Source organism: Micromesistius poutassou (assembly GCF_964030765.1).
Source record: "Micromesistius poutassou genome assembly, chromosome: 8".
Lineage (NCBI taxonomy): Eukaryota > Metazoa > Chordata > Actinopteri > Gadiformes > Gadidae > Micromesistius > Micromesistius poutassou.
Window position 1 is genome coordinate 3,038,901 of NC_140278.1, and position 26,689 is coordinate 3,065,589.

General features: G+C 44.1%; 40 non-coding genes across 40 annotated transcripts; all 40 read left to right on the forward strand.

The window, feature by feature from the left end:
• Window positions 1–330: 330 nt before the first annotated feature.
• Window positions 331–445, forward strand: LOC311352213 (U5 spliceosomal RNA). The gene has a single exon (XR_014636798.1). It is a non-coding gene; the product is annotated as a U5 spliceosomal RNA (small nuclear RNA).
• A 551-nt stretch (window positions 446–996) lies between these two features.
• LOC311352338 (U5 spliceosomal RNA) lies at window positions 997–1,111 on the forward strand. Its single transcript, XR_014636908.1, has one exon. It is a non-coding gene; the product is annotated as a U5 spliceosomal RNA (small nuclear RNA).
• Window positions 1,112–1,661: 550 nt separating this feature from the next.
• On the forward strand, window positions 1,662–1,776 carry LOC311352339 (U5 spliceosomal RNA). The gene has a single exon (XR_014636909.1). It is a non-coding gene; the product is annotated as a U5 spliceosomal RNA (small nuclear RNA).
• Window positions 1,777–2,326: 550 nt separating this feature from the next.
• On the forward strand, window positions 2,327–2,441 carry LOC311352340 (U5 spliceosomal RNA). The gene has a single exon (XR_014636910.1). It is a non-coding gene; the product is annotated as a U5 spliceosomal RNA (small nuclear RNA).
• Window positions 2,442–2,990: 549 nt separating this feature from the next.
• Window positions 2,991–3,104, forward strand: LOC311352277 (U5 spliceosomal RNA). Its single transcript, XR_014636857.1, has one exon. It is a non-coding gene; the product is annotated as a U5 spliceosomal RNA (small nuclear RNA).
• Window positions 3,105–3,656: 552 nt separating this feature from the next.
• Window positions 3,657–3,771, forward strand: LOC311352341 (U5 spliceosomal RNA). The gene has a single exon (XR_014636911.1). It is a non-coding gene; the product is annotated as a U5 spliceosomal RNA (small nuclear RNA).
• A 549-nt stretch (window positions 3,772–4,320) lies between these two features.
• LOC311352268 (U5 spliceosomal RNA) lies at window positions 4,321–4,436 on the forward strand. Its single transcript, XR_014636848.1, has one exon. It is a non-coding gene; the product is annotated as a U5 spliceosomal RNA (small nuclear RNA).
• Window positions 4,437–4,985: 549 nt separating this feature from the next.
• On the forward strand, window positions 4,986–5,101 carry LOC311352270 (U5 spliceosomal RNA). The gene has a single exon (XR_014636850.1). It is a non-coding gene; the product is annotated as a U5 spliceosomal RNA (small nuclear RNA).
• A 550-nt stretch (window positions 5,102–5,651) lies between these two features.
• LOC311352260 (U5 spliceosomal RNA) lies at window positions 5,652–5,766 on the forward strand. Its single transcript, XR_014636841.1, has one exon. It is a non-coding gene; the product is annotated as a U5 spliceosomal RNA (small nuclear RNA).
• A 549-nt stretch (window positions 5,767–6,315) lies between these two features.
• Window positions 6,316–6,429, forward strand: LOC311352246 (U5 spliceosomal RNA). Its single transcript, XR_014636828.1, has one exon. It is a non-coding gene; the product is annotated as a U5 spliceosomal RNA (small nuclear RNA).
• A 551-nt stretch (window positions 6,430–6,980) lies between these two features.
• LOC311352342 (U5 spliceosomal RNA) lies at window positions 6,981–7,095 on the forward strand. Its single transcript, XR_014636912.1, has one exon. It is a non-coding gene; the product is annotated as a U5 spliceosomal RNA (small nuclear RNA).
• A 550-nt stretch (window positions 7,096–7,645) lies between these two features.
• On the forward strand, window positions 7,646–7,760 carry LOC311352343 (U5 spliceosomal RNA). The gene has a single exon (XR_014636913.1). It is a non-coding gene; the product is annotated as a U5 spliceosomal RNA (small nuclear RNA).
• A 550-nt stretch (window positions 7,761–8,310) lies between these two features.
• Window positions 8,311–8,425, forward strand: LOC311352344 (U5 spliceosomal RNA). The gene has a single exon (XR_014636914.1). It is a non-coding gene; the product is annotated as a U5 spliceosomal RNA (small nuclear RNA).
• Window positions 8,426–8,975: 550 nt separating this feature from the next.
• On the forward strand, window positions 8,976–9,090 carry LOC311352346 (U5 spliceosomal RNA). Its single transcript, XR_014636915.1, has one exon. It is a non-coding gene; the product is annotated as a U5 spliceosomal RNA (small nuclear RNA).
• Window positions 9,091–9,640: 550 nt separating this feature from the next.
• Window positions 9,641–9,755, forward strand: LOC311352348 (U5 spliceosomal RNA). Its single transcript, XR_014636917.1, has one exon. It is a non-coding gene; the product is annotated as a U5 spliceosomal RNA (small nuclear RNA).
• Window positions 9,756–10,305: 550 nt separating this feature from the next.
• LOC311352263 (U5 spliceosomal RNA) lies at window positions 10,306–10,420 on the forward strand. Its single transcript, XR_014636844.1, has one exon. It is a non-coding gene; the product is annotated as a U5 spliceosomal RNA (small nuclear RNA).
• Window positions 10,421–10,970: 550 nt separating this feature from the next.
• On the forward strand, window positions 10,971–11,085 carry LOC311352222 (U5 spliceosomal RNA). The gene has a single exon (XR_014636807.1). It is a non-coding gene; the product is annotated as a U5 spliceosomal RNA (small nuclear RNA).
• Window positions 11,086–11,635: 550 nt separating this feature from the next.
• LOC311352349 (U5 spliceosomal RNA) lies at window positions 11,636–11,750 on the forward strand. Its single transcript, XR_014636918.1, has one exon. It is a non-coding gene; the product is annotated as a U5 spliceosomal RNA (small nuclear RNA).
• A 549-nt stretch (window positions 11,751–12,299) lies between these two features.
• On the forward strand, window positions 12,300–12,413 carry LOC311352280 (U5 spliceosomal RNA). The gene has a single exon (XR_014636858.1). It is a non-coding gene; the product is annotated as a U5 spliceosomal RNA (small nuclear RNA).
• Window positions 12,414–12,964: 551 nt separating this feature from the next.
• Window positions 12,965–13,079, forward strand: LOC311352227 (U5 spliceosomal RNA). The gene has a single exon (XR_014636811.1). It is a non-coding gene; the product is annotated as a U5 spliceosomal RNA (small nuclear RNA).
• Window positions 13,080–13,630: 551 nt separating this feature from the next.
• LOC311352214 (U5 spliceosomal RNA) lies at window positions 13,631–13,745 on the forward strand. Its single transcript, XR_014636799.1, has one exon. It is a non-coding gene; the product is annotated as a U5 spliceosomal RNA (small nuclear RNA).
• A 550-nt stretch (window positions 13,746–14,295) lies between these two features.
• On the forward strand, window positions 14,296–14,410 carry LOC311352350 (U5 spliceosomal RNA). Its single transcript, XR_014636919.1, has one exon. It is a non-coding gene; the product is annotated as a U5 spliceosomal RNA (small nuclear RNA).
• A 549-nt stretch (window positions 14,411–14,959) lies between these two features.
• LOC311352248 (U5 spliceosomal RNA) lies at window positions 14,960–15,073 on the forward strand. Its single transcript, XR_014636830.1, has one exon. It is a non-coding gene; the product is annotated as a U5 spliceosomal RNA (small nuclear RNA).
• Window positions 15,074–15,624: 551 nt separating this feature from the next.
• LOC311352351 (U5 spliceosomal RNA) lies at window positions 15,625–15,739 on the forward strand. Its single transcript, XR_014636920.1, has one exon. It is a non-coding gene; the product is annotated as a U5 spliceosomal RNA (small nuclear RNA).
• A 549-nt stretch (window positions 15,740–16,288) lies between these two features.
• Window positions 16,289–16,402, forward strand: LOC311352249 (U5 spliceosomal RNA). The gene has a single exon (XR_014636831.1). It is a non-coding gene; the product is annotated as a U5 spliceosomal RNA (small nuclear RNA).
• A 551-nt stretch (window positions 16,403–16,953) lies between these two features.
• LOC311352352 (U5 spliceosomal RNA) lies at window positions 16,954–17,068 on the forward strand. The gene has a single exon (XR_014636921.1). It is a non-coding gene; the product is annotated as a U5 spliceosomal RNA (small nuclear RNA).
• A 550-nt stretch (window positions 17,069–17,618) lies between these two features.
• LOC311352193 (U5 spliceosomal RNA) lies at window positions 17,619–17,733 on the forward strand. Its single transcript, XR_014636780.1, has one exon. It is a non-coding gene; the product is annotated as a U5 spliceosomal RNA (small nuclear RNA).
• Window positions 17,734–18,283: 550 nt separating this feature from the next.
• LOC311352194 (U5 spliceosomal RNA) lies at window positions 18,284–18,398 on the forward strand. Its single transcript, XR_014636781.1, has one exon. It is a non-coding gene; the product is annotated as a U5 spliceosomal RNA (small nuclear RNA).
• A 549-nt stretch (window positions 18,399–18,947) lies between these two features.
• LOC311352228 (U5 spliceosomal RNA) lies at window positions 18,948–19,062 on the forward strand. Its single transcript, XR_014636812.1, has one exon. It is a non-coding gene; the product is annotated as a U5 spliceosomal RNA (small nuclear RNA).
• Window positions 19,063–19,613: 551 nt separating this feature from the next.
• On the forward strand, window positions 19,614–19,728 carry LOC311352195 (U5 spliceosomal RNA). Its single transcript, XR_014636782.1, has one exon. It is a non-coding gene; the product is annotated as a U5 spliceosomal RNA (small nuclear RNA).
• Window positions 19,729–20,278: 550 nt separating this feature from the next.
• Window positions 20,279–20,393, forward strand: LOC311352347 (U5 spliceosomal RNA). Its single transcript, XR_014636916.1, has one exon. It is a non-coding gene; the product is annotated as a U5 spliceosomal RNA (small nuclear RNA).
• A 550-nt stretch (window positions 20,394–20,943) lies between these two features.
• Window positions 20,944–21,058, forward strand: LOC311352196 (U5 spliceosomal RNA). The gene has a single exon (XR_014636783.1). It is a non-coding gene; the product is annotated as a U5 spliceosomal RNA (small nuclear RNA).
• A 550-nt stretch (window positions 21,059–21,608) lies between these two features.
• Window positions 21,609–21,723, forward strand: LOC311352197 (U5 spliceosomal RNA). The gene has a single exon (XR_014636784.1). It is a non-coding gene; the product is annotated as a U5 spliceosomal RNA (small nuclear RNA).
• Window positions 21,724–22,273: 550 nt separating this feature from the next.
• On the forward strand, window positions 22,274–22,388 carry LOC311352199 (U5 spliceosomal RNA). The gene has a single exon (XR_014636786.1). It is a non-coding gene; the product is annotated as a U5 spliceosomal RNA (small nuclear RNA).
• Window positions 22,389–22,938: 550 nt separating this feature from the next.
• Window positions 22,939–23,053, forward strand: LOC311352200 (U5 spliceosomal RNA). Its single transcript, XR_014636787.1, has one exon. It is a non-coding gene; the product is annotated as a U5 spliceosomal RNA (small nuclear RNA).
• Window positions 23,054–23,602: 549 nt separating this feature from the next.
• LOC311352229 (U5 spliceosomal RNA) lies at window positions 23,603–23,717 on the forward strand. The gene has a single exon (XR_014636813.1). It is a non-coding gene; the product is annotated as a U5 spliceosomal RNA (small nuclear RNA).
• A 551-nt stretch (window positions 23,718–24,268) lies between these two features.
• On the forward strand, window positions 24,269–24,383 carry LOC311352202 (U5 spliceosomal RNA). The gene has a single exon (XR_014636788.1). It is a non-coding gene; the product is annotated as a U5 spliceosomal RNA (small nuclear RNA).
• A 550-nt stretch (window positions 24,384–24,933) lies between these two features.
• Window positions 24,934–25,048, forward strand: LOC311352235 (U5 spliceosomal RNA). Its single transcript, XR_014636818.1, has one exon. It is a non-coding gene; the product is annotated as a U5 spliceosomal RNA (small nuclear RNA).
• A 550-nt stretch (window positions 25,049–25,598) lies between these two features.
• Window positions 25,599–25,713, forward strand: LOC311352203 (U5 spliceosomal RNA). Its single transcript, XR_014636789.1, has one exon. It is a non-coding gene; the product is annotated as a U5 spliceosomal RNA (small nuclear RNA).
• Window positions 25,714–26,263: 550 nt separating this feature from the next.
• Window positions 26,264–26,378, forward strand: LOC311352204 (U5 spliceosomal RNA). Its single transcript, XR_014636790.1, has one exon. It is a non-coding gene; the product is annotated as a U5 spliceosomal RNA (small nuclear RNA).
• Window positions 26,379–26,689: the final 311 nt, after the last annotated feature.

A 26,689-nucleotide genomic window follows, 5' to 3' on the forward strand; every position in this document is an offset into this window, starting at 1 on the left:
CCAGTCACACAAGAAGTATAGACTGTGGACTCGGCCTATCCGTACAAAGCTCCTAAGTAATTCCTCTGTACGTTCCATTATGCGAACGCATGAAACCGGTGACAGGCAACTACCCACAGTGCTTTGCCAAACGGTAAATGTACTCTTTAAATGACATTTCAATTGGCACACTGTGTTATCCAGAATCCACCGTGGCAATCTGTAGCCTTAACTCTAGTGCCTCTGGTTATCACTGCAAAAGTCAAACTATAGGCCACTGTTTGTGTAAAAAACCTCACTTAAGGTATTAGGTGGGACAATGGGTCGACATTTGAACGCACATCAACGGCAGCACTCAGGTTTCTCTTCAGATCGTATAAATCTTTCGCCTTTTACTAAAGATTTCCGTGGAGAGGAACAATATGAGTTTCAACTAATTTTTTGTAGCTCTGCCGCAAGGTGGGGCGTTCTTTCCCTGTTTAAGAAAAACGGTCTGCATCGCAGAGGGTGAGCTCGTGTTGCTTGACTGCACAGCACAGTGTGGTTTACGTGGCCACAAAAATGTGCCCAACACTTGTGGCATGAATGAATCGCTCCACTGAAAGTATTGAAATGAGACGAAATACTTTCATCTTTTCTATCCACCAGATGGCAGTCAATATGCACTTTTCACAGTACACCTTTTGCCAGTCACACAAGAAGTATAGACTGTGGACTCGGCCTATCCGTACAAAGCTCCTAAGTAATTCCTCTGTACGTTCCATTATGCGAACGCATGAAACCGGTGACAGGCAACTACCCACAGTGCTTTGCCAAACGGTAAATGTACTCTTTAAATGACATTTCAATTGGCACACTGTGTTATCCAGAATCCACCGTGGCAATCTGTAGCCTTAACTCTAGTGCCTCTGGTTATCACTGCAAAAGTCAAACTATAGGCCACTGTTTGTGTAAAAAACCTCACTTAAGGTATTAGGTGGGACAATGGGTCGACATTTGAACGCGCATCAACGGCAGCACTCAGGTTTCTCTTCAGATCGTATAAATCTTTCGCCTTTTACTAAAGATTTCCGTGGAGAGGAACAATATGAGTTTCAACTAATTTTTTGCCGCTCTGCCGCAAGGTGGGGCGTTCTTTCCCTGTTTAAGAAAAACGGTCTGCATCGCAGAGGGTGAGCTCGTGTTGCTTGACTGCACAGCACAGTGTGGTTTACGTGGCCACAAAAATGTGCCCAACACTTGTGGCATGAATGAATCGCTCCACTGAAAGTATTGAAATGAGACGAAATACTTTCATCTTTTCTATCCACCAGATGGCAGTCAATATGCACTTTTCACAGTACACCTTTTGCCAGTCACACAAGAAGTATAGACTGTGGACTCGGCCTATCCATACAAAGCTCCTAAGTAATTCCTCTGTACGTTCCATTATGCAAACGCATGAAACCGGTGACAGGCAACTACCCACAGTGCTTTGCCAAACGGTAAATGTACTCTTTAAATGACATTTCAATTGGCACACTGTGTTATCCAGAATCCACCGTGGCAATCTGTAGCCTTAACTCTAGTGCCTCTGGTTATCACTGCAAAAGTCAAACTATAGGCCACTGTTTGTGTAAAAAACCTCACTTAAGGTATTAGGTGGGACAATGGGTCGACATTTGAACGCACATCAACGGCAGCACTCAGGTTTCTCTTCAGATCGTATAAATCTTTCGCCTTTTACTAAAGATTTCCGTGGAGAGGAACAATATGAGTTTCAACTAATTTTTTGCCGCTCTGCCGCAAGGTGGGGCGTTCTTTCCCTGTTTAAGAAAAACGGTCTGCATCGCAGAGGGTGAGCTCGTGTTGCTTGACTGCACAGCACAGTGTGGTTTACGTGGCCACAAAAATGTGCCCAACACTTGTGGCATGAATGAATCGCTCCACTGAAAGTATTGAAATGAGACGAAATACTTTTATCTTTTCTATCCACCAGATGGCAGTCAATATGCACTTTTCACAGTACACCTTTTGCCAGTCACACAAGAAGTATAGACTGTGGACTCGGCCTATCCGTACAAAGCTCCTAAGTAATTCCTCTGTACGTTCCATTATGCAAACGCATGAAACCGGTGACAGGCAACTACCCACAGTGCTTTGCCAAACGGTAAATGTACTCTTTAAATGACATTTCAATTGGCACACTGTGTTATCCAGAATCCACCGTGGCAATCTGTAGCCTTAACTCTAGTGCCTCTGGTTATCACTGCAAAAGTCAAACTATAGGCCACTGTTTGTGTAAAAAACCTCACTTAAGGTATTAGGTGGGACAATGGGTCGACATTTGAACGCGCATCAACGGCAGCACTCAGGTTTCTCTTCAGATCGTATAAATCTTTCGCCTTTTACTAAAGATTTCCGTGGAGAGGAACAATATGAGTTTCAACTAATTTTTTGCCGCTCTGCCGCAAGGTGGGGCGTTCTTTCCCTGTTTAAGAAAAACGGTCTGCATCGCAGAGGGTGAGCTCGTGTTGCTTGACTGCACAGCACAGTGTGGTTTACGTGGCCACAAAAATGTGCCCAACACTTGTGGCATGAATGAATCGCTCCACTGAAAGTATTGAAATGAGACGAAATACTTTCATCTTTTCTATCCACCAGATGGCAGTCAATATGCACTTTTCACAGTACACCTTTTGCCAGTCACACAAGAAGTATAGACTGTGGACTCGGCCTATCCGTACAAAGCTCCTAAGTAATTCCTCTGTACGTTCCATTATGCGAACGCATGAAACCGGTGACAGGCAACTACCCACAGTGCTTTGCCAAACGGTAAATGTACTCTTTAAATGACATTTCAATTGGCACACTGTGTTATCCAGAATCCACCGTGGCAATCTGTAGCCTTAACTCTAGTGCCTCTGGTTATCGCTGCAAAAGTCAAACTATAGGCCACTGTTTGTGTAAAAAACCTCACTTAAGGTATTAGGTGGGACAATGGGTCGACATTTGAACGCGCATCAACGGCAGCACTCAGGTTTCTCTTCAGATCGTATAAATCTTTCGCCTTTTACTAAAGATTTCCGTGGCGAGGAACAATATGAGTTTCAACTAATTTTTTGCCGCTCTGCCGCAAGGTGGGGCTTTCTTTCGCTGTTTAAGAAAAACGGTCTGCATCGCAGAGGGTGAGCTCGTGTTGCTTGACTGCACAGCACAGTGTGGTTTACGTGGCCACAAAAATGTGCCCAACACTTGTGGCATGAATGAATCGCTCCACTGAAAGTATTGAAATGAGACGAAATACTTTTATCTTTTCTATCCACCAGATGGCAGTCAATATGCACTTCTCACAGTACACCTTTTGCCAGTCACACAAGAAGTATAGACTGTGGACTCGGCCTATCCGTACAAAGCTCCTAAGTAATTCCTCTGTACGTTCCATTATGCAAACGCATGAAACCGGTGACAGGCAACTACCCACAGTGCTTTGCCAAACGGTAAATGTACTCTTTAAATGACATTTCAATTGGCACACTGTGTTATCCAGAATCCACCGTGGCAATCTGTAGCCTTAACTCTAGTGCCTCTGGTTATCACTGCAAAAGTCAAACTATAGGCCACTGTTTGTGTAAAAAACCTCACTTAAGGTATTAGGTGGGACAATGGATCGACATTTGAACGCACATCAACGGCAGCACTCAGGTTTCTCTTCAGATCGTATAAATCTTTCGCCTTTTACTAAAGATTTCCGTGGAGAGGAACAATATGAGTTTCAACTAATTTTTTGCCGCTCTGCCGCAAGGTGGGGCGTTCTTTCCCTGTTTAAGAAAAACGGTCTGCATCGCAGAGGGTGAGCTCGTGTTGCTTGACTGCACAGCACAGTGTGGTTTACGTGGCCACAAAAATGTGCCCAACACTTGTGGCATGAATGAATCGCTCCACTGAAAGTATTGAAATGAGACGAAATACTTTTATCTTTTCTATCCAGCAGATGGCAGTCAATATGCACTTTTCACAGTACACCTTTTGCCAGTCACACAAGAAGTATAGACTGTGGACTCGGCCTATCCGTACAAAGCTCCTAAGTAATTCCTCTGTACGTTCCATTATGCGAACGCATGAAACCGGTGACAGGCAACTACCCACAGTGCTTTGCCAAACGGTAAATGTACTCTTTAAATGACATTTCAATTGGCACACTGTGTTATCCAGAATCCACCGTGGCAATCTGTAGCCTTAACTCTAGTGCCTCTGGTTATCACTGCAAAAGTCAAACTATAGGCCACTGTTTGTGTAAAAAACCTCACTTAAGGTATTAGGTGGGACAATGGGTCGACATTTGAACGCACATCAACGGCAGCACTCAGGTTTCTCTTCAGATCGTATAAATCTTTCGCCTTTTACTAAAGATTTCCGTGGAGAGGAACAATATGAGTTTCAACTATTTTTTTGACGCTCTGCCGCAAGGTGGGGCGTTCTTTCCCTGTTTAAGAAAAACGGTCTGCATCGCAGAGGGTGAGCTCGTGTTGCTTGACTGCACAGCACAGTGTGGTTTACGTGGCCACAAAAATGTGCCCAACACTTGTGGCATGAATGAATCGCTCCACTGAAAGTATTGAAATGAGACGAAATACTTTCATCTTTTCTATCCACCAGATGGCAGTCAATATGCACTTTTCACAGTACACCTTTTGCCAGTCACACAAGAAGTATAGACTGTGGACTCGGCCTATCCGTACAAAGCTCCTAAGTAATTCCTCTGTACGTTCCATTATGCGAACGCATGAAACCGGTGACAGGCAACTACCCACAGTGCTTTGCCAAACGGTAAATGTACTCTTTAAATGACATTTCAATTGGCACACTGTGTTATCCAGAATCCACCGTGGCAATCTGTAGCCTTAACTCTAGTGCCTCTGGTTATCACTGCAAAAGTCAAACTATAGGCCACTGTTTGTGTAAAAAACCTCACTTAAGGTATTAGGTGGGACAATGGGTCGACATTTGAACGCACATCAACGGCAGCACTCAGGTTTCTCTTCAGATCGTATAAATCTTTTGCCTTTTACTAAAGATTTCCGTGGAGAGGAACAATATGAGTTTCAACTATTTTTTTGACGCTCTGCCGCAAGGTGGGGCGTTCTTTCCCTGTTTAAGAAAAACGGTCTGCATCGCAGAGGGTGAGCTCGTGTTGCTTGACTGCACAGCACAGTGTGGTTTACGTGGCCACAAAAATGTGCCCAACACTTGTGGCATGAATGAATCGCTCCACTGAAAGTATTGAAATGAGACGAAATACTTTCATCTTTTCTATCCACCAGATGGCAGTCAATATGCACTTTTCACAGTACACCTTTTGCCAGTCACACAAGAAGTATAGACTGTGGACTCGGCCTATCCGTACAAAGCTCCTAAGTAATTCCTCTGTACGTTCCATTATGCGAACGCATGAAACCGGTGACAGGCAACTACCCACAGTGCTTTGCCAAACGGTAAATGTACTCTTTAAATGACATTTCAATTGGCACACTGTGTTATCCAGAATCCACCGTGGCAATCTGTAGCCTTAACTCTAGTGCCTCTGGTTATCACTGCAAAAGTCAAACTATAGGCCACTGTTTGTGTAAAAAACCTCACTTAAGGTATTAGGTGGGACAATGGGTCGACATTTGAACGAGCATCAACGGCAGCACTCAGGTTTCTCTTCAGATTGTATAAATCTTTCGCCTTTTACTAAAGATTTCCGTGGAGAGGAACAATATGAGTTTCAACTAATTTTTTGCCGCTCTGCCGCAAGGTGGGGCGTTCTTTCCCTGTTTAAGAAAAACGGTCTGCATCGCAGAGGGTGGGCTCGTGTTGCTTGACTGCACAGCACAGTGTGGTTTACGTGGCCACAAAAATGTGCCCAATACTTGTGGCATGAATGAATCGCTCCACTGAAAGTATTGAAATGAGACGAAATACTTTTATCTTTTCTATCCACCAGATGGCAGTCAATATGCACTTTTCACAGTACACCTTTTGCCAGTCACACAAGAAGTATAGACTGTGGACTCGGCCTATCCGTACAAAGCTCCTAAGTAATTCCTCTGTACGTTCCATTATGCGAACGCATGAAACCGGTGACAGGCAACTACCCACAGTGCTTTGCCAAACGGTAAATGTACTCTTTAAATGACATTTCAATTGGCACACTGTGTTATCCAGAATCCACCGTGGCAATCTGTAGCCTTAACTCTAGTGCCTCTGGTTATCACTGCAAAAGTCAAACTATAGGCCACTGTTTGTGTAAAAAACCTCACTTAAGGTATTAGTTGGGACAATGGGTCGACATTTGAACGCGCATTAACGGCAGCACTCAGGTTTCTCTTCAGATCGTATAAATCTTTCGCCTTTTACTAAAGATTTCCGTGGAGAGGAACAATATGAGTTTCAACTAATTTTTTGCCGCTCTGCCGCAAGGTGGGGCTTTCTTTCCCTGTTTAAGAAAAACGTCTGCATCGCAGAGGGTGAGCTCGTGTTGCTTGACTGCACAGCACAGTGTGGTTTACGTGGCCACAAAAATGTGCCCAACACTTGTGGCATGAATGAATCGCTCCACTGAAAGTATTGAAATGAGACAAAATACTTTTATCTTTTCTATCCACCAGATGGCAGTCAATATGCACTTCTCACAGTACACCTTTTGCCAGTCACACAAGAAGTATAGACTGTGGACTCGGCCTATCCGTACAAAGCTCCTAAGTAATTCCTCTGTACGTTCCATTATGCAAACGCATGAAACCGGTGACAGGCAACTACCCACAGTGCTTTGCCAAACGGTAAATGTACTCTTTAAATGACATTTCAATTGGCACACTGTGTTATCCAGAATCCACCGTGGCAATCTGTAGCCTTAACTCTAGTGCCTCTGGTTATCACTGCAAAAGTCAAACTATAGGCCACTGTTTGTGTAAAAAACCTCACTTAAGGTATTAGGTGGGACAATGGGTCGACATTTGAACGCGCATCAACGGCAGCACTCAGGTTTCTCTTCAGATCGTATAAATCTTTCGCCTTTTACTAAAGATTTCCGTGGAGAGGAACAATATGAGTTTCAACTAATTTTTTGCCGCTCTGCCGCAAGGTGGGGCGTTCTTTCCCTGTTTAAGAAAAACGGTCTGCATCGCAGAGGGTGAGCTCGTGTTGCTTGACTGCACAGCACAGTGTGGTTTACGTGGCCACAAAAATGTGCCCAACACTTGTGGCATGAATGAATCGCTCCACTGAAAGTATTGAAATGAGACAAAATACTTTTATCTTTTCTATCCACCAGATGGCAGTCAATATGCACTTCTCACAGTACACCTTTTGCCAGTCACACAAGAAGTATAGACTGTGGACTCGGCCTATCCGTACAAAGCTCCTAAGTAATTCCTCTGTACGTTCCATTATGCAAACGCATGAAACCGGTGACAGGCAACTACCCACAGTGCTTTGCCAAACGGTAAATGTACTCTTTAAATGACATTTCAATTGGCACACTGTGTTATCCAGAATCCACCGTGGCAATCTGTAGCCTTAACTCTAGTGCCTCTGGTTATCACTGCAAAAGTCAAACTATAGGCCACTGTTTGTGTAAAAAACCTCACTTAAGGTATTAGGTGGGACAATGGGTCGACATTTGAACGCGCATCAACAGCAGCACTCAGGTTTCTCTTCAGATCGTATAAATCTTTCGCCTTTTACTAAAGATTTCCGTGGAGAGGAACAATATGAGTTTCAACTAATTTTTTGCCGCTCTGCCGCAAGGTGGGGCGTTCTTTCCCTGTTTAAGAAAAACGGTCTGCATCGCAGAGGGTGGGCTCGTGTTGCTTGACTGCACAGCACAGTGTGGTTTACGTGGCCACAAAAATGTGCCCAACACTTGTGGCATGAATGAATCGCTCCACTGAAAGTATTGAAATGAGACGAAATACTTTTATCTTTTCTATCCACCAGATGGCAGTCAATATGCACTTTTCACAGTACACCTTTTGCCAGTCACACAAGAAGTATAGACTGTGGACTCGGCCTATCCGTACAAAGCTCCTAAGTAATTCCTCTGTACGTTCCATTATGCGAACGCATGAAACCGGTGACAGGCAACTACCCACAGTGCTTTGCCAAACGGTAAATGTACTCTTTAAATGACATTTCAATTGGCACACTGTGTTATCCAGAATCCACCGTGGCAATCTGTAGCCTTAACTCTAGTGCCTCTGGTTATCACTGCAAAAGTCAAACTATAGGCCACTGTTTGTGTAAAAAACCTCACTTAAGGTATTAGGTGGGACAATGGGTCGACATTTGAACGCGCATCAACGGCAGCACTCAGGTTTCTCTTCAGATCGTATAAATCTTTCGCCTTTTACTAAAGATTTCCGTGGAGAGGAACAATATGAGTTTCAACTAATTTTTTGCCGCTCTGCCGCAAGGTGGGGCGTTCTTTCCCTGTTTAAGAAAAACGGTCTGCATCGCAGAGGGTGGGCTCGTGTTGCTTGACTGCACAGCACAGTGTGGTTTACGTGGCCACAAAAATGTGCCCAACACTTGTGGCATGAATGAATCGCTCCACTGAAAGTATTGAAATGAGACAAAATACTTTTATCTTTTCTATCCACCAGATGGCAGTCAATATGCACTTTTCACAGTACACCTTTTGCCAGTCACACAAGAAGTATAGACTGTGGACTCGGCCTATCCGTACAAAGCTCCTAAGTAATTCCTCTGTACGTTCCATTATGCGAACGCATGAAACCGGTGACAGGCAACTACCCACAGTGCTTTGCCAAACGGTAAATGTACTCTTTAAATGACATTTCAATTGGCACACTGTGTTATCCAGAATCCACCGTGGCAATCTGTAGCCTTAACTCTAGTGCCTCTGGTTATCACTGCAAAAGTCAAACTATAGGCCACTGTTTGTGTAAAAAACCTCACTTAAGGTATTAGGTGGGACAATGGGTCGACATTTGAACGCACATCAACGGCAGCACTCAGGTTTCTCTTCAGATCGTATAAATCTTTCGCCTTTTACTAAAGATTTCCGTGGAGAGGAACAATATGAGTTTCAACTAATTTTTTGCCGCTCTGCCGCAAGGTGGGGCGTTCTTTCCCTGTTTAAGAAAAACGGTCTGCATCGCAGAGGGTGAGCTCGTGTTGCTTGACTGCACAGCACAGTGTGGTTTACGTGGCCACAAAAATGTGCCCAACACTTGTGGCATGAATGAATCGCTCCACTGAAAGTATTGAAATGAGACGAAATACTTTCATCTTTTCTATCCACCAGATGGCAGTCAATATGCACTTTTCACAGTACACCTTTTGCCAGTCACACAAGAAGTATAGACTGTGGACTCGGCCTATCCGTACAAAGCTCCTAAGTAATTCCTCTGTACGTTCCATTATGCGAACGCATGAAACCGGTGACAGGCAACTACCCACAGTGCTTTGCCAAACGGTAAATGTACTCTTTAAATGACATTTCAATTGGCACACTGTGTTATCCAGAATCCACCGTGGCAATCTGTAGCCTTAACTCTAGTGCCTCTGGTTATCACTGCAAAAGTCAAACTATAGGCCACTGTTTGTGTAAAAAACCTCACTTAAGGTATTAGGTGGGACAATGGGTCGACATTTGAACGCGCATCAACGGCAGCACTCAGGTTTCTCTTCAGATCGTATAAATCTTTCGCCTTTTACTAAAGATTTCCGTGGAGAGGAACAATATGAGTTTCAACTAATTTTTTGCCGCTCTGCCGCAAGGTGGGGCGTTCTTTCCCTGTTTAAGAAAAACGGTCTGCATCGCAGAGGGTGGGCTCGTGTTGCTTGACTGCACAGCACAGTGTGGTTTACGTGGCCACAAAAATGTGCCCAACACTTGTGGCATGAATGAATCGCTCCACTGAAAGTATTGAAATGAGACGAAATACTTTTATCTTTTCTATCCACCAGATGGCAGTCAATATGCACTTTTCACAGTACACCTTTTGCCAGTCACACAAGAAGTATAGACTGTGGACTCGGCCTATCCGTACAAAGCTCCTAAGTAATTCCTCTGTACGTTCCATTATGCGAACGCATGAAACCGGTGACAGGCAACTACCCACAGTGCTTTGCCAAACGGTAAATGTACTCTTTAAATGACATTTCAATTGGCACACTGTGTTATCCAGAATCCACCGTGGCAATCTGTAGCCTTAACTCTAGTGCCTCTGGTTATCACTGCAAAAGTCAAACTATAGGCCACTGTTTGTGTAAAAAACCTCACTTAAGGTATTAGGTGGGACAATGGGTCGACATTTGAACGCGCATCAACGGCAGAACTCAGGTTTTTCTTCAGATCGTATAAATCTTTCGCCTTTTACTAAAGATTTCCGTGGAGAGGAACAATATGAGTTTCAACTAATTTTTTGCCGCTCTGCCGCAAGGTGGGGTGTTCTTTCCCTGTTTAAGAAAAACGGTCTGCATCGCAGAGGGTGGGCTCGTGTTGCTTGACTGCACAGCACAGTGTGGTTTACGTGGCCACAAAAATGTGCCCAACACTTGTGGCATGAATGAATCGCTCCACTGAAAGTATTGAAATGAGACAAAATACTTTTATCTTTTCTATCCACCAGATGGCAGTCAATATGCACTTTTCACAGTACACCTTTTGCCAGTCACACAAGAAGTATAGACTGTGGACTCGGCCTATCCGTACAAAGCTCCTAAGTAATTCCTCTGTACGTTCCATTATGCGAACGCATGAAACCGGTGACAGGCAACTACCCACAGTGCTTTGCCAAACGGTAAATGTACTCTTTAAATGACATTTCAATTGGCACACTGTGTTATCCAGAATCCACCGTGGCAATCTGTAGCCTTAACTCTAGTGCCTCTGGTTATCACTGCAAAAGTCAAACTATAGGCCACTGTTTGTGTAAAAAACCTCACTTAAGGTATTAGGTGGGACAATGGGTCGACATTTGAACGCACATCAACGGCAGCACTCAGGTTTCTCTTCAGATCGTATAAATCTTTCGCCTTTTACTAAAGATTTCCGTGGAGAGGAACAATATGAGTTTCAACTAATTTTTTGCAGCTCTGCCGCAAGGTGGGGCGTTCTTTCCCTGTTTAAGAAAAACGGTCTGCATCGCAGAGGGTGAGCTCGTGTTGCTTGACTGCACAGCACAGTGTGGTTTACGTGGCCACAAAAATGTGCCCAACACTTGTGGCATGAATGAATCGCTCCACTGAAAGTATTGAAATGAGACGAAATACTTTTATCTTTTCTATCCACCAGATGGCAGTCAATATGCACTTTTCACAGTACACCTTTTGCCAGTCACACAAGAAGTATAGACTGTGGACTCGGCCTATCCGTACAAAGCTCCTAAGTAATTCCTCTGTACGTTCCATTATGCAAACGCATGAAACCGGTGACAGGCAACTACCCACAGTGCTTTGCCAAACGGTAAATGTACTCTTTAAATGACATTTCAATTGGCACACTGTGTTATCCAGAATCCACCGTGGCAATCTGTAGCCTTAACTCTAGTGCCTCTGGTTATCACTGCAAAAGTCAAACTATAGGCCACTGTTTGTGTAAAAAACCTCACTTAAGGTATTAGGTGGGACAATGGGTCGACATTTGAACGCGCATCAACGGCAGCACTCAGGTTTCTCTTCAGATCGTATAAATCTTTCGCCTTTTACTAAAGATTTCCGTGGAGAGGAACAATATGAGTTTCAACTAATTTTTTGCCGCTCTGCCGCAAGGTGGGGCGTTCTTTCCCTGTTTAAGAAAAACGGTCTGCATCGCAGAGGGTGAGCTCGTGTTGCTTGACTGCACAGCACAGTGTGGTTTACGTGGCCACAAAAATGTGCCCAACACTTGTGGCATGAATGAATCGCTCCACTGAAAGTATTGAAATGAGACGAAATACTTTCATCTTTTCTATCCACCAGATGGCAGTCAATATGCACTTTTCACAGTACACCTTTTGCCAGTCACACAAGAAGTATAGACTGTGGACTCGGCCTATCCGTACAAAGCTCCTAAGTAATTCCTCTGTACGTTCCATTATGCGAACGCATGAAACCGGTGACAGGCAACTACCCACAGTGCTTTGCCAAACGGTAAATGTACTCTTTAAATGACATTTCAATTGGCACACTGTGTTATCCAGAATCCACCGTGGCAATCTGTAGCCTTAACTCTAGTGCCTCTGGTTATCGCTGCAAAAGTCAAACTATAGGCCACTGTTTGTGTAAAAAACCTCACTTAAGGTATTAGGTGGGACAATGGGTCGACATTTGAACGCGCATCAACGGCAGCACTCAGGTTTCTCTTCAGATCGTATAAATCTTTCGCCTTTTACTAAAGATTTCCGTGGCGAGGAACAATATGAGTTTCAACTAATTTTTTGCCGCTCTGCCGCAAGGTGGGGCTTTCTTTCGCTGTTTAAGAAAAACGGTCTGCATCGCAGAGGGTGAGCTCGTGTTGCTTGACTGCACAGCACAGTGTGGTTTACGTGGCCACAAAAATGTGCCCAACACTTGTGGCATGAATGAATCGCTCCACTGAAAGTATTGAAATGAGACGAAATACTTTTATCTTTTCTATCCAGCAGATGGCAGTCAATATGCACTTTTCACAGTACACCTTTTGCCAGTCACACAAGAAGTATAGACTGTGGACTCGGCCTATCCGTACAAAGCTCCTAAGTAATTCCTCTGTACGTTCCATTATGCGAACGCATGAAACCGGTGACAGGCAACTACCCACAGTGCTTTGCCAAACGGTAAATGTACTCTTTAAATGACATTTCAATTGGCACACTGTGTTATCCAGAATCCACCGTGGCAATCTGTAGCCTTAACTCTAGTGCCTCTGGTTATCACTGCAAAAGTCAAACTATAGGCCACTGTTTGTGTAAAAAACCTCACTTAAGGTATTAGGTGGGACAATGGGTCGACATTTGAACGCGCATCAACGGCAGCACTCAGGTTTCTCTTCAGATCGTATAAATCTTTCGCCTTTTACTAAAGATTTCCGTGGAGAGGAACAATATGAGTTTCAACTAATTTTTTGCCGCTCTGCCGCAAGGTGGGGTGTTCTTTCCCTGTTTAAGAAAAACGGTCTGCATCGCAGAGGGTGGGCTCGTGTTGCTTGACTGCACAGCACAGTGTGGTTTACGTGGCCACAAAAATGTGCCCAACACTTGTGGCATGAATGAATCGCTCCACTGAAAGTATTGAAATGAGACAAAATACTTTTATCTTTTCTATCCAGCAGATGGCAGTCAATATGCACTTTTCACAGTACACCTTTTGCCAGTCACACAAGAAGTATAGACTGTGGACTCGGCCTATCCGTACAAAGCTCCTAAGTAATTCCTCTGTACGTTCCATTATGCGAACGCATGAAACCGGTGACAGGCAACTACCCACAGTGCTTTGCCAAACGGTAAATGTACTCTTTAAATGACATTTCAATTGGCACACTGTGTTATCCAGAATCCACCGTGGCAATCTGTAGCCTTAACTCTAGTGCCTCTGGTTATCACTGCAAAAGTCAAACTATAGGCCACTGTTTGTGTAAAAAACCTCACTTAAGGTATTAGGTGGGACAATGGGTCGACATTTGAACGCACATCAACGGCAGCACTCAGGTTTCTCTTCAGATCGTATAAATCTTTCGCCTTTTACTAAAGATTTCCGTGGAGAGGAACAATATGAGATTCAACTAATTTTTTGCCGCTCTGCCGCAAGGTGGGGCGTTCTTTCCCTGTTTAAGAAAAACGGTCTGCATCGCAGAGGGTGAGCTCGTGTTGCTTGACTGCACAGCACAGTGTGGTTTACGTGGCCACAAAAATGTGCCCAACACTTGTGGCATGAATGAATCGCTCCACTGAAAGTATTGAAATGAGACGAAATACTTTCATCTTTTCTATCCACCAGATGGCAGTCAATATGCACTTTTCACAGTACACCTTTTGCCAGTCACACAAGAAGTATAGACTGTGGACTCGGCCTATCCGTACAAAGCTCCTAAGTAATTCCTCTGTACGTTCCATTATGCGAACGCATGAAACCGGTGACAGGCAACTACCCACAGTGCTTTGCCAAACGGTAAATGTACTCTTTAAATGACATTTCAATTGGCACACTGTGTTATCCAGAATCCACCGTGGCAATCTGTAGCCTTAACTCTAGTGCCTCTGGTTATCACTGCAAAAGTCAAACTATAGGCCACTGTTTGTGTAAAAAACCTCACTTAAGGTATTAGGTGGGACAATGGGTCGACATTTGAACGCGCATCAACGGCAGCACTCAGGTTTCTCTTCAGATCGTATAAATCTTTCGCCTTTTACTAAAGATTTCCGTGGAGAGGAACAATATGAGTTTCAACTAATTTTTTGCCGCTCTGCCGCAAGGTGGGGCGTTCTTTCCCTGTTTAAGAAAAACGGTCTGCATCGCAGAGGGTGAGCTCGTGTTGCTTGACTGCACAGCACAGTGTGGTTTACGTGGCCACAAAAATGTGCCCAACACTTGTGGCATGAATGAATCGCTCCACTGAAAGTATTGAAATGAGACGAAATACTTTTATCTTTTCTATCCAGCAGATGGCAGTCAATATGCACTTTTCACAGTACACCTTTTGCCAGTCACACAAGAAGTATAGACTGTGGACTCGGCCTATCCGTACAAAGCTCCTAAGTAATTCCTCTGTACGTTCCATTATGCGAACGCATGAAACCGGTGACAGGCAACTACCCACAGTGCTTTGCCAAACGGTAAATGTACTCTTTAAATGACATTTCAATTGGCACACTGTGTTATCCAGAATCCACCGTGGCAATCTGTAGCCTTAACTCTAGTGCCTCTGGTTATCACTGCAAAAGTCAAACTATAGGCCACTGTTTGTGTAAAAAACCTCACTTAAGGTATTAGTTGGGACAATGGGTCGACATTTGAACGCGCATCAACGGCAGCACTCAGGTTTCTCTTCAGATCGTATAAATCTTTCGCCTTTTACTAAAGATTTCCGTGGAGAGGAACAATATGAGTTTCAACTAATTTTTTGCCGCTCTGCCGCAAGGTGGGGCTTTCTTTCCCTGTTTAAGAAAAACGTCTGCATCGCAGAGGGTGAGCTCGTGTTGCTTGACTGCACAGCACAGTGTGGTTTACGTGGCCACAAAAATGTGCCCAACACTTGTGGCATGAATGAATCGCTCCACTGAAAGTATTGAAATGAGACAAAATACTTTTATCTTTTCTATCCACCAGATGGCAGTCAATATGCACTTCTCACAGTACACCTTTTGCCAGTCACACAAGAAGTATAGACTGTGGACTCGGCCTATCCGTACAAAGCTCCTAAGTAATTCCTCTGTACGTTCCATTATGCGAACGCATGAAACCGGTGACAGGCAACTACCCACAGTGCTTTGCCAAACGGTAAATGTACTCTTTAAATGACATTTCAATTGGCACACTGTGTTATCCAGAATCCACCGTGGCAATCTGTAGCCTTAACTCTAGTGCCTCTGGTTATCACTGCAAAAGTCAAACTATAGGCCACTGTTTGTGTAAAAAACCTCACTTAAGGTATTAGGTGGGACAATGGGTCGACATTTGAACGCGCATCAACGGCAGCACTCAGGTTTCTCTTCAGATCGTATAAATCTTTCGCCTTTTACTAAAGATTTCCGTGGAGAGGAACAATATGAGTTTCAACTAATTTTTTGCCGCTCTGCCGCAAGGTGGGGCGTTCTTTCCCTGTTTAAGAAAAACGGTCTGCATCGCAGAGGGTGAGCTCGTGTTGCTTGACTGCACAGCACAGTGTGGTTTACGTGGCCACAAAAATGTGCCCAACACTTGTGGCATGAATGAATCGCTCCACTGAAAGTATTGAAATGAGACGAAATACTTTTATCTTTTCTATCCAGCAGATGGCAGTCAATATGCACTTTTCACAGTACACCTTTTGCCAGTCACACAAGAAGTATAGACTGTGGACTCGGCCTATCCGTACAAAGCTCCTAAGTAATTCCTCTGTACGTTCCATTATGCGAACGCATGAAACCGGTGACAGGCAACTACCCACAGTGCTTTGCCAAACGGTAAATGTACTCTTTAAATGACATTTCAATTGGCACACTGTGTTATCCAGAATCCACCGTGGCAATCTGTAGCCTTAACTCTAGTGCCTCTGGTTATCACTGCAAAAGTCAAACTATAGGCCACTGTTTGTGTAAAAAACCTCACTTAAGGTATTAGTTGGGACAATGGGTCGACATTTGAACGCGCATCAACGGCAGCACTCAGGTTTCTCTTCAGATCGTATAAATCTTTCGCCTTTTACTAAAGATTTCCGTGGAGAGGAACAATATGAGTTTCAACTAATTTTTTGCCGCTCTGCCGCAAGGTGGGGCTTTCTTTCCCTGTTTAAGAAAAACGTCTGCATCGCAGAGGGTGAGCTCGTGTTGCTTGACTGCACAGCACAGTGTGGTTTACGTGGCCACAAAAATGTGCCCAACACTTGTGGCATGAATGAATCGCTCCACTGAAAGTATTGAAATGAGACAAAATACTTTTATCTTTTCTATCCACCAGATGGCAGTCAATATGCACTTCTCACAGTACACCTTTTGCCAGTCACACAAGAAGTATAGACTGTGGACTCGGCCTATCCGTACAAAGCTCCTAAGTAATTCCTCTGTACGTTCCATTATGCAAACGCATGAAACCGGTGACAGGCAACTACCCACAGTGCTTTGCCAAACGGTAAATGTACTCTTTAAATGACATTTCAATTGGCACACTGTGTTATCCAGAATCCACCGTGGCAATCTGTAGCCTTAACTCTAGTGCCTCTGGTTATCACTGCAAAAGTCAAACTATAGGCCACTGTTTGTGTAAAAAACCTCACTTAAGGTATTAGGTGGGACAATGGGTCGACATTTGAACGCGCATCAACGGCAGCACTCAGGTTTCTCTTCAGATCGTATAAATCTTTCGCCTTTTACTAAAGATTTCCGTGGAGAGGAACAATATGAGTTTCAACTAATTTTTTGCCGCTCTGCCGCAAGGTGGGGCGTTCTTTCCCTGTTTAAGAAAAACGGTCTGCATCGCAGAGGGTGAGCTCGTGTTGCTTGACTGCACAGCACAGTGTGGTTTACGTGGCCACAAAAATGTGCCCAACACTTGTGGCATGAATGAATCGCTCCACTGAAAGTATTGAAATGAGACAAAATACTTTTATCTTTTCTATCCACCAGATGGCAGTCAATATGCACTTCTCACAGTACACCTTTTGCCAGTCACACAAGAAGTATAGACTGTGGACTCGGCCTATCCGTACAAAGCTCCTAAGTAATTTCTCTGTACGTTCCATTATGCAAACGCATGAAACCGGTGACAGGCAACTACCCACAGTGCTTTGCCAAACGGTAAATGTACTCTTTAAATGACATTTCAATTGGCACACTGTGTTATCCAGAATCCACCGTGGCAATCTGTAGCCTTAACTCTAGTGCCTCTGGTTATCACTGCAAAAGTCAAACTATAGGCCACTGTTTGTGTAAAAAACCTCACTTAAGGTATTAGGTGGGACAATGGGTCGACATTTGAACGCGCATCAACAGCAGCACTCAGGTTTCTCTTCAGATCGTATAAATCTTTCGCCTTTTACTAAAGATTTCCGTGGAGAGGAACAATATGAGTTTCAACTAATTTTTTGCCGCTCTGCCGCAAGGTGGGGCGTTCTTTCCCTGTTTAAGAAAAACGGTCTGCATCGCAGAGGGTGGGCTCGTGTTGCTTGACTGCACAGCACAGTGTGGTTTACGTGGCCACAAAAATGTGCCCAACACTTGTGGCATGAATGAATCGCTCCACTGAAAGTATTGAAATGAGACAAAATACTTTTATCTTTTCTATCCACCAGATGGCAGTCAATATGCACTTTTCACAGTACACCTTTTGCCAGTCACACAAGAAGTATAGACTGTGGACTCGGCCTATCCGTACAAAGCTCCTAAGTAATTCCTCTGTACGTTCCATTATGCGAACGCATGAAACCGGTGACAGGCAACTACCCACAGTGCTTTGCCAAACGGTAAATGTACTCTTTAAATGACATTTCAATTGGCACACTGTGTTATCCAGAATCCACCGTGGCAATCTGTAGCCTTAACTCTAGTGCCTCTGGTTATCACTGCAAAAGTCAAACTATAGGCCACTGTTTGTGTAAAAAACCTCACTTAAGGTATTAGGTGGGACAATGGGTCGACATTTGAACGCACATCAACGGCAGCACTCAGGTTTCTCTTCAGATCGTATAAATCTTTCGCCTTTTACTAAAGATTTCCGTGGAGAGGAACAATATGAGTTTCAACTAATTTTTTGCCGCTCTGCCGCAAGGTGGGGCGTTCTTTCCCTGTTTAAGAAAAACGGTCTGCATCGCAGAGGGTGGGCTCGTGTTGCTTGACTGCACAGCACAGTGTGGTTTACGTGGCCACAAAAATGTGCCCAACACTTGTGGCATGAATGAATCGCTCCACTGAAAGTATTGAAATGAGACGAAATACTTTTATCTTTTCTATCCACCAGATGGCAGTCAATATGCACTTTTCACAGTACACCTTTTGCCAGTCACACAAGAAGTATAGACTGTGGACTCGGCCTATCCGTACAAAGCTCCTAAGTAATTCCTCTGTACGTTCCATTATGCGAACGCATGAAACCGGTGACAGGCAACTACCCACAGTGCTTTGCCAAACGGTAAATGTACTCTTTAAATGACATTTCAATTGGCACACTGTGTTATCCAGAATCCACCGTGGCAATCTGTAGCCTTAACTCTAGTGCCTCTGGTTATCACTGCAAAAGTCAAACTATAGGCCACTGTTTGTGTAAAAAACCTCACTTAAGGTATTAGGTGGGACAATGGGTCGACATTTGAACGCGCATCAACGGCAGCACTCAGGTTTCTCTTCAGATCGTATAAATCTTTCGCCTTTTACTAAAGATTTCCGTGGAGAGGAACAATATGAGTTTCAACTAATTTTTTGCCGCTCTGCCGCAAGGTGGGGTGTTCTTTCCCTGTTTAAGAAAAACGGTCTGCATCGCAGAGGGTGGGCTCGTGTTGCTTGACTGCACAGCACAGTGTGGTTTACGTGGCCACAAAAATGTGCCCAACACTTGTGGCATGAATGAATCGCTCCACTGAAAGTATTGAAATGAGACGAAATACTTTTATCTTTTCTATCCACCAGATGGCAGTCAATATGCACTTTTCACAGTACACCTTTTGCCAGTCACACAAGAAGTATAGACTGTGGACTCGGCCTATCCGTACAAAGCTCCTAAGTAATTCCTCTGTACGTTCCATTATGCGAACGCATGAAACCGGTGACAGGCAACTACCCACAGTGCTTTGCCAAACGGTAAATGTACTCTTTAAATGACATTTCAATTGGCACACTGTGTTATCCAGAATCCACCGTGGCAATCTGTAGCCTTAACTCTAGTGCCTCTGGTTATCACTGCAAAAGTCAAACTATAGGCCACTGTTTGTGTAAAAAACCTCACTTAAGGTATTAGGTGGGACAATGGGTCGACATTTGAACGCACATCAACGGCAGCACTCAGGTTTCTCTTCAGATCGTATAAATCTTTCGCCTTTTACTAAAGATTTCCGTGGAGAGGAACAATATGAGTTTCAACTAATTTTTTGCCGCTCTGCCGCAAGGTGGGGCGTTCTTTCCCTGTTTAAGAAAAACGGTCTGCATCGCAGAGGGTGGGCTCGTGTTGCTTGACTGCACAGCACAGTGTGGTTTACGTGGCCACAAAAATGTGCCCAACACTTGTGGCATGAATGAATCGCTCCACTGAAAGTATTGAAATGAGACGAAATACTTTTATCTTTTCTATCCACCAGATGGCAGTCAATATGCACTTTTCACAGTACACCTTTTGCCAGTCACACAAGAAGTATAGACTGTGGACTCGGCCTATCCGTACAAAGCTCCTAAGTAATTCCTCTGTACGTTCCATTATGCGAACGCATGAAACCGGTGACAGGCAACTACCCACAGTGCTTTGCCAAACGGTAAATGTACTCTTTAAATGACATTTCAATTGGCACACTGTGTTATCCAGAATCCACCGTGGCAATCTGTAGCCTTAACTCTAGTGCCTCTGGTTATCACTGCAAAAGTCAAACTATAGGCCACTGTTTGTGTAAAAAACCTCACTTAAGGTATTAGGTGGGACAATGGGTCGACATTTGAACGCACATCAACGGCAGCACTCAGGTTTCTCTTCAGATCGTATAAATCTTTCGCCTTTTACTAAAGATTTCCGTGGAGAGGAACAATATGAGTTTCAACTAATTTTTTGCCGCTCTACCGCAAGGTGGGGCGTTCTTTCCCTGTTTAAGAAAAACGGTCTGCATCGCAGAGGGTGGGCTCGTGTTGCTTGACTGCACAGCACAGTGTGGTTTACGTGGCCACAAAAATGTGCCCAACACTTGTGGCATGAATGAATCGCTCCACTGAAAGTATTGAAATGAGACGAAATACTTTTATCTTTTCTATCCACCAGATGGCAGTCAATATGCACTTTTCACAGTACACCTTTTGCCAGTCACACAAGAAGTATAGACTGTGGACTCGGCCTATCCGTACAAAGCTCCTAAGTAATTCCTCTGTACGTTCCATTATGCGAACGCATGAAACCGGTGACAGGCAACTACCCACAGTGCTTTGCCAAACGGTAAATGTACTCTTTAAATGACATTTCAATTGGCACACTGTGTTATCCAGAATCCACCGTGGCAATCTGTAGCCTTAACTCTAGTGCCTCTGGTTATCACTGCAAAAGTCAAACTATAGGCCACTGTTTGTGTAAAAAACCTCACTTAAGGTATTAGGTGGGACAATGGGTCGACATTTGAACGCACATCAACGGCAGCACTCAGGTTTCTCTTCAGATCGTATAAATCTTTCGCCTTTTACTAAAGATTTCCGTGGAGAGGAACAATATGAGTTTCAACTAATTTTTTGCCGCTCTGCCGCAAGGTGGGGCGTTCTTTCCCTGTTTAAGAAAAACGGTCTGCATCGCAGAGGGTGGGCTCGTGTTGCTTGACTGCACAGCACAGTGTGGTTTACGTGGCCACAAAAATGTGCCCAACACTTGTGGCATGAATGAATCGCTCCACTGAAAGTATTGAAATGAGACAAAATACTTTTATCTTTTCTATCCACCAGATGGCAGTCAATATGCACTTTTCACAGTACACCTTTTGCCAGTCACACAAGAAGTATAGACTGTGGACTCGGCCTATCCGTACAAAGCTCCTAAGTAATTCCTCTGTACGTTCCATTATGCGAACGCATGAAACCGGTGACAGGCAACTACCCACAGTGCTTTGCCAAACGGTAAATGTACTCTTTAAATGACATTTCAATTGGCACACTGTGTTATCCAGAATCCACCGTGGCAATCTGTAGCCTTAACTCTAGTGCCTCTGGTTATCACTGCAAAAGTCAAACTATAGGCCACTGTTCGTGTAAAAAACCTCACTTAAGGTATTAGGTGGGACAATGGGTCGACATTTGAACGCGCATCAACGGCAGCACTCAGGTTTCTCTTCAGATCGTATAAATCTTTCGCCTTTTACTAAAGATTTCCGTGGAGAGGAACAATATGAGTTTCAACTAATTTTTTGCCGCTCTGCCGCAAGGTGGGGCGTTCTTTCCCTGTTTAAGAAAAACGGTCTGCATCGCAGAGGGTGGGCTCGTGTTGCTTGACTGCACAGCACAGTGTGGTTTACGTGGCCACAAAAATGTGCCCAACACTTGTGGCATGAATGAATCGCTCCACTGAAAGTATTGAAATGAGACAAAATACTTTTATCTTTTCTATCCACCAGATGGCAGTCAATATGCACTTTTCACAGTACACCTTTTGCCAGTCACACAAGAAGTATAGACTGTGGACTCGGCCTATCCGTACAAAGCTCCTAAGTAATTCCTCTGTACGTTCCATTATGCGAACGCATGAAACCGGTGACAGGCAACTACCCACAGTGCTTTGCCAAACGGTAAATGTACTCTTTAAATGACATTTCAATTGGCACACTGTGTTATCCAGAATCCACCGTGGCAATCTGTAGCCTTAACTCTAGTGCCTCTGGTTATCACTGCAAAAGTCAAACTATAGGCCACTGTTTGTGTAAAAAACCTCACTTAAGGTATTAGGTGGGACAATGGGTCGACATTTGAACGCACATCAACGGCAGCACTCAGGTTTCTCTTCAGATCGTATAAATCTTTCGCCTTTTACTAAAGATTTCCGTGGAGAGGAACAATATGAGTTTCAACTAATTTTTTGCCGCTCTGCCGCAAGGTGGGGCGTTCTTTCCCTGTTTAAGAAAAACGGTCTGCATCGCAGAGGGTGAGCTCGTGTTGCTTGACTGCACAGCACAGTGTGGTTTACGTGGCCACAAAAATGTGCCCAACACTTGTGGCATGAATGAATCGCTCCACTGAAAGTATTGAAATGAGACGAAATACTTTCATCTTTTCTATCCACCAGATGGCAGTCAATATGCACTTTTCACAGTACACCTTTTGCCAGTCACACAAGAAGTATAGACTGTGGACTCGGCCTATCCGTACAAAGCTCCTAAGTAATTCCTCTGTACGTTCCATTATGCGAACGCATGAAACCGGTGACAGGCAACTACCCACAGTGCTTTGCCAAACGGTAAATGTACTCTTTAAATGACATTTCAATTGGCACACTGTGTTATCCAGAATCCACCGTGGCAATCTGTAGCCTTAACTCTAGTGCCTCTGGTTATCACTGCAAAAGTCAAACTATAGGCCACTGTTTGTGTAAAAAACCTCACTTAAGGTATTAGGTGGGACAATGGGTCGACATTTGAACGCGCATCAACGGCAGCACTCAGGTTTCTCTTCAGATCGTATAAATCTTTCGCCTTTTACTAAAGATTTCCGTGGAGAGGAACAATATGAGTTTCAACTAATTTTTTGCCGCTCTGCCGCAAGGTGGGGCGTTCTTTCCCTGTTTAAGAAAAACGGTCTGCATCGCAGAGGGTGGGCTCGTGTTGCTTGACTGCACAGCACAGTGTGGTTTACGTGGCCACAAAAATGTGCCCAACACTTGTGGCATGAATGAATCGCTCCACTGAAAGTATTGAAATGAGACGAAATACTTTTATCTTTTCTATCCACCAGATGGCAGTCAATATGCACTTTTCACAGTACACCTTTTGCCAGTCACACAAGAAGTATAGACTGTGGACTCGGCCTATCCGTACAAAGCTCCTAAGTAATTCCTCTGTACGTTCCATTATGCGAACGCATGAAACCGGTGACAGGCAACTACCCACAGTGCTTTGCCAAACGGTAAATGTACTCTTTAAATGACATTTCAATTGGCACACTGTGTTATCCAGAATCCACCGTGGCAATCTGTAGCCTTAACTCTAGTGCCTCTGGTTATCACTGCAAAAGTCAAACTATAGGCCACTGTTTGTGTAAAAAACCTCACTTAAGGTATTAGGTGGGACAATGGGTCGACATTTGAACGCGCATCAACGGCAGCACTCAGGTTTCTCTTCAGATCGTATAAATCTTTCGCCTTTTACTAAAGATTTCCGTGGAGAGGAACAATATGAGTTTCAACTAATTTTTTGCCGCTCTGCCGCAAGGTGGGGTGTTCTTTCCCTGTTTAAGAAAAACGGTCTGCATCGCAGAGGGTGGGCTCGTGTTGCTTGACTGCACAGCACAGTGTGGTTTACGTGGCCACAAAAATGTGCCCAACACTTGTGGCATGAATGAATCGCTCCACTGAAAGTATTGAAATGAGACGAAATACTTTTATCTTTTCTATCCACCAGATGGCAGTCAATATGCACTTTTCACAGTACACCTTTTGCCAGTCACACAAGAAGTATAGACTGTGGACTCGGCCTATCCGTACAAAGCTCCTAAGTAATTCCTCTGTACGTTCCATTATGCGAACGCATGAAACCGGTGACAGGCAACTACCCACAGTGCTTTGCCAAACGGTAAATGTACTCTTTAAATGACATTTCAATTGGCACACTGTGTTATCCAGAATCCACCGTGGCAATCTGTAGCCTTAACTCTAGTGCCTCTGGTTATCACTGCAAAAGTCAAACTATAGGCCACTGTTTGTGTAAAAAACCTCACTTAAGGTATTAGGTGGGACAATGGGTCGACATTTGAACGCACATCAACGGCAGCACTCAGGTTTCTCTTCAGATCGTATAAATCTTTCGCCTTTTACTAAAGATTTCCGTGGAGAGGAACAATATGAGTTTCAACTAATTTTTTGCCGCTCTGCCGCAAGGTGGGGCGTTCTTTCCCTGTTTAAGAAAAACGGTCTGCATCGCAGAGGGTGAGCTCGTGTTGCTTGACTGCACAGCACAGTGTGGTTTACGTGGCCACAAAAATGTGCCCAACACTTGTGGCATGAATGAATCGCTCCACTGAAAGTATTGAAATGAGACGAAATACTTTTATCTTTTCTATCCACCAGATGGCAGTCAATATGCACTTTTCACAGTACACCTTTTGCCAGTCACACAAGAAGTATAGACTGTGGACTCGGCCTATCCGTACAAAGCTCCTAAGTAATTCCTCTGTACGTTCCATTATGCGAACGCATGAAACCGGTGACAGGCAACTACCCACAGTGCTTTGCCAAACGGTAAATGTACTCTTTAAATGACATTTCAATTGGCACACTGTGTTATCCAGAATCCACCGTGGCAATCTGTAGCCTTAACTCTAGTGCCTCTGGTTATCACTGCAAAAGTCAAACTATAGGCCACTGTTTGTGTAAAAAACCTCACTTAAGGTATTAGGTGGGACAATGGGTCGACATTTGAACGCACATCAACGGCAGCACTCAGGTTTCTCTTCAGATCGTATAAATCTTTCGCCTTTTACTAAAGATTTCCGTGGAGAGGAACAATATGAGTTTCAACTAATTTTTTGCAGCTCTGCCGCAAGGTGGGGCGTTCTTTCCCTGTTTAAGAAAAACGGTCTGCATCGCAGAGGGTGAGCTCGTATTGCTTGACTGCACAGCACAGTGTGGTTTACGTGGCCACAAAAATGTGCCCAACACTTGTGGCATGAATGAATCGCTCCACTGAAAGTATTGAAATGAGACGAAATACTTTCATCTTTTCTATCCACCAGATGGCAGTCAATATGCACTTTTCACAGTACACCTTTTGCCAGTCACACAAGAAGTATAGACTGTGGACTCGGCCTATCCGTACAAAGCTCCTAAGTAATTCCTCTGTACGTTCCATTATGCGAACGCATGAAACCGGTGACAGGCAACTACCCACAGTGCTTTGCCAAACGGTAAATGTACTCTTTAAATGACATTTCAATTGGCACACTGTGTTATCCAGAATCCACCGTGGCAATCTGTAGCCTTAACTCTAGTGCCTCTGGTTATCACTGCAAAAGTCAAACTATAGGCCACTGTTTGTGTAAAAAACCTCACTTAAGGTATTAGGTGGGACAATGGGTCGACATTTGAACGCGCATCAACGGCAGCACTCAGGTTTCTCTTCAGATCGTATAAATCTTTCGCCTTTTACTAAAGATTTCCGTGGAGAGGAACAATATGAGTTTCAACTAATTTTTTGCCGCTCTGCCGCAAGGTGGGGCGTTCTTTCCCTGTTTAAGAAAAACGGTCTGCATCGCAGAGGGTGAGCTCGTGTTGCTTGACTGCACAGCACAGTGTGGTTTACGTGGCCACAAAAATGTGCCCAACACTTGTGGCATGAATGAATCGCTCCACTGAAAGTATTGAAATGAGACGAAATACTTTCATCTTTTCTATCCACCAGATGGCAGTCAATATGCACTTTTCACAGTACACCTTTTGCCAGTCACACAAGAAGTATAGACTGTGGACTCGGCCTATCCATACAAAGCTCCTAAGTAATTCCTCTGTACGTTCCATTATGCAAACGCATGAAACCGGTGACAGGCAACTACCCACAGTGCTTTGCCAAACGGTAAATGTACTCTTTAAATGACATTTCAATTGGCACACTGTGTTATCCAGAATCCACCGTGGCAATCTGTAGCCTTAACTCTAGTGCCTCTGGTTATCACTGCAAAAGTCAAACTATAGGCCACTGTTTGTGTAAAAAACCTCACTTAAGGTATTAGGTGGGACAATGGGTCGACATTTGAACGCACATCAACGGCAGCACTCAGGTTTCTCTTCAGATCGTATAAATCTTTCGCCTTTTACTAAAGATTTCCGTGGAGAGGAACAATATGAGTTTCAACTAATTTTTTGCCGCTCTGCCGCAAGGTGGGGCGTTCTTTCCCTGTTTAAGAAAAACGGTCTGCATCGCAGAGGGTGAGCTCGTGTTGCTTGACTGCACAGCACAGTGTGGTTTACGTGGCCACAAAAATGTGCCCAACACTTGTGGCATGAATGAATCGCTCCACTGAAAGTATTGAAATGAGACGAAATACTTTTATCTTTTCTATCCACCAGATGGCAGTCAATATGCACTTTTCACAGTACACCTTTTGCCAGTCACACAAGGAGTATAGACTGTGGACTCGGCCTATCCGTACAAAGCTCCTAAGTAATTCCTCTGTACGTTCCATTATGCAAACGCATG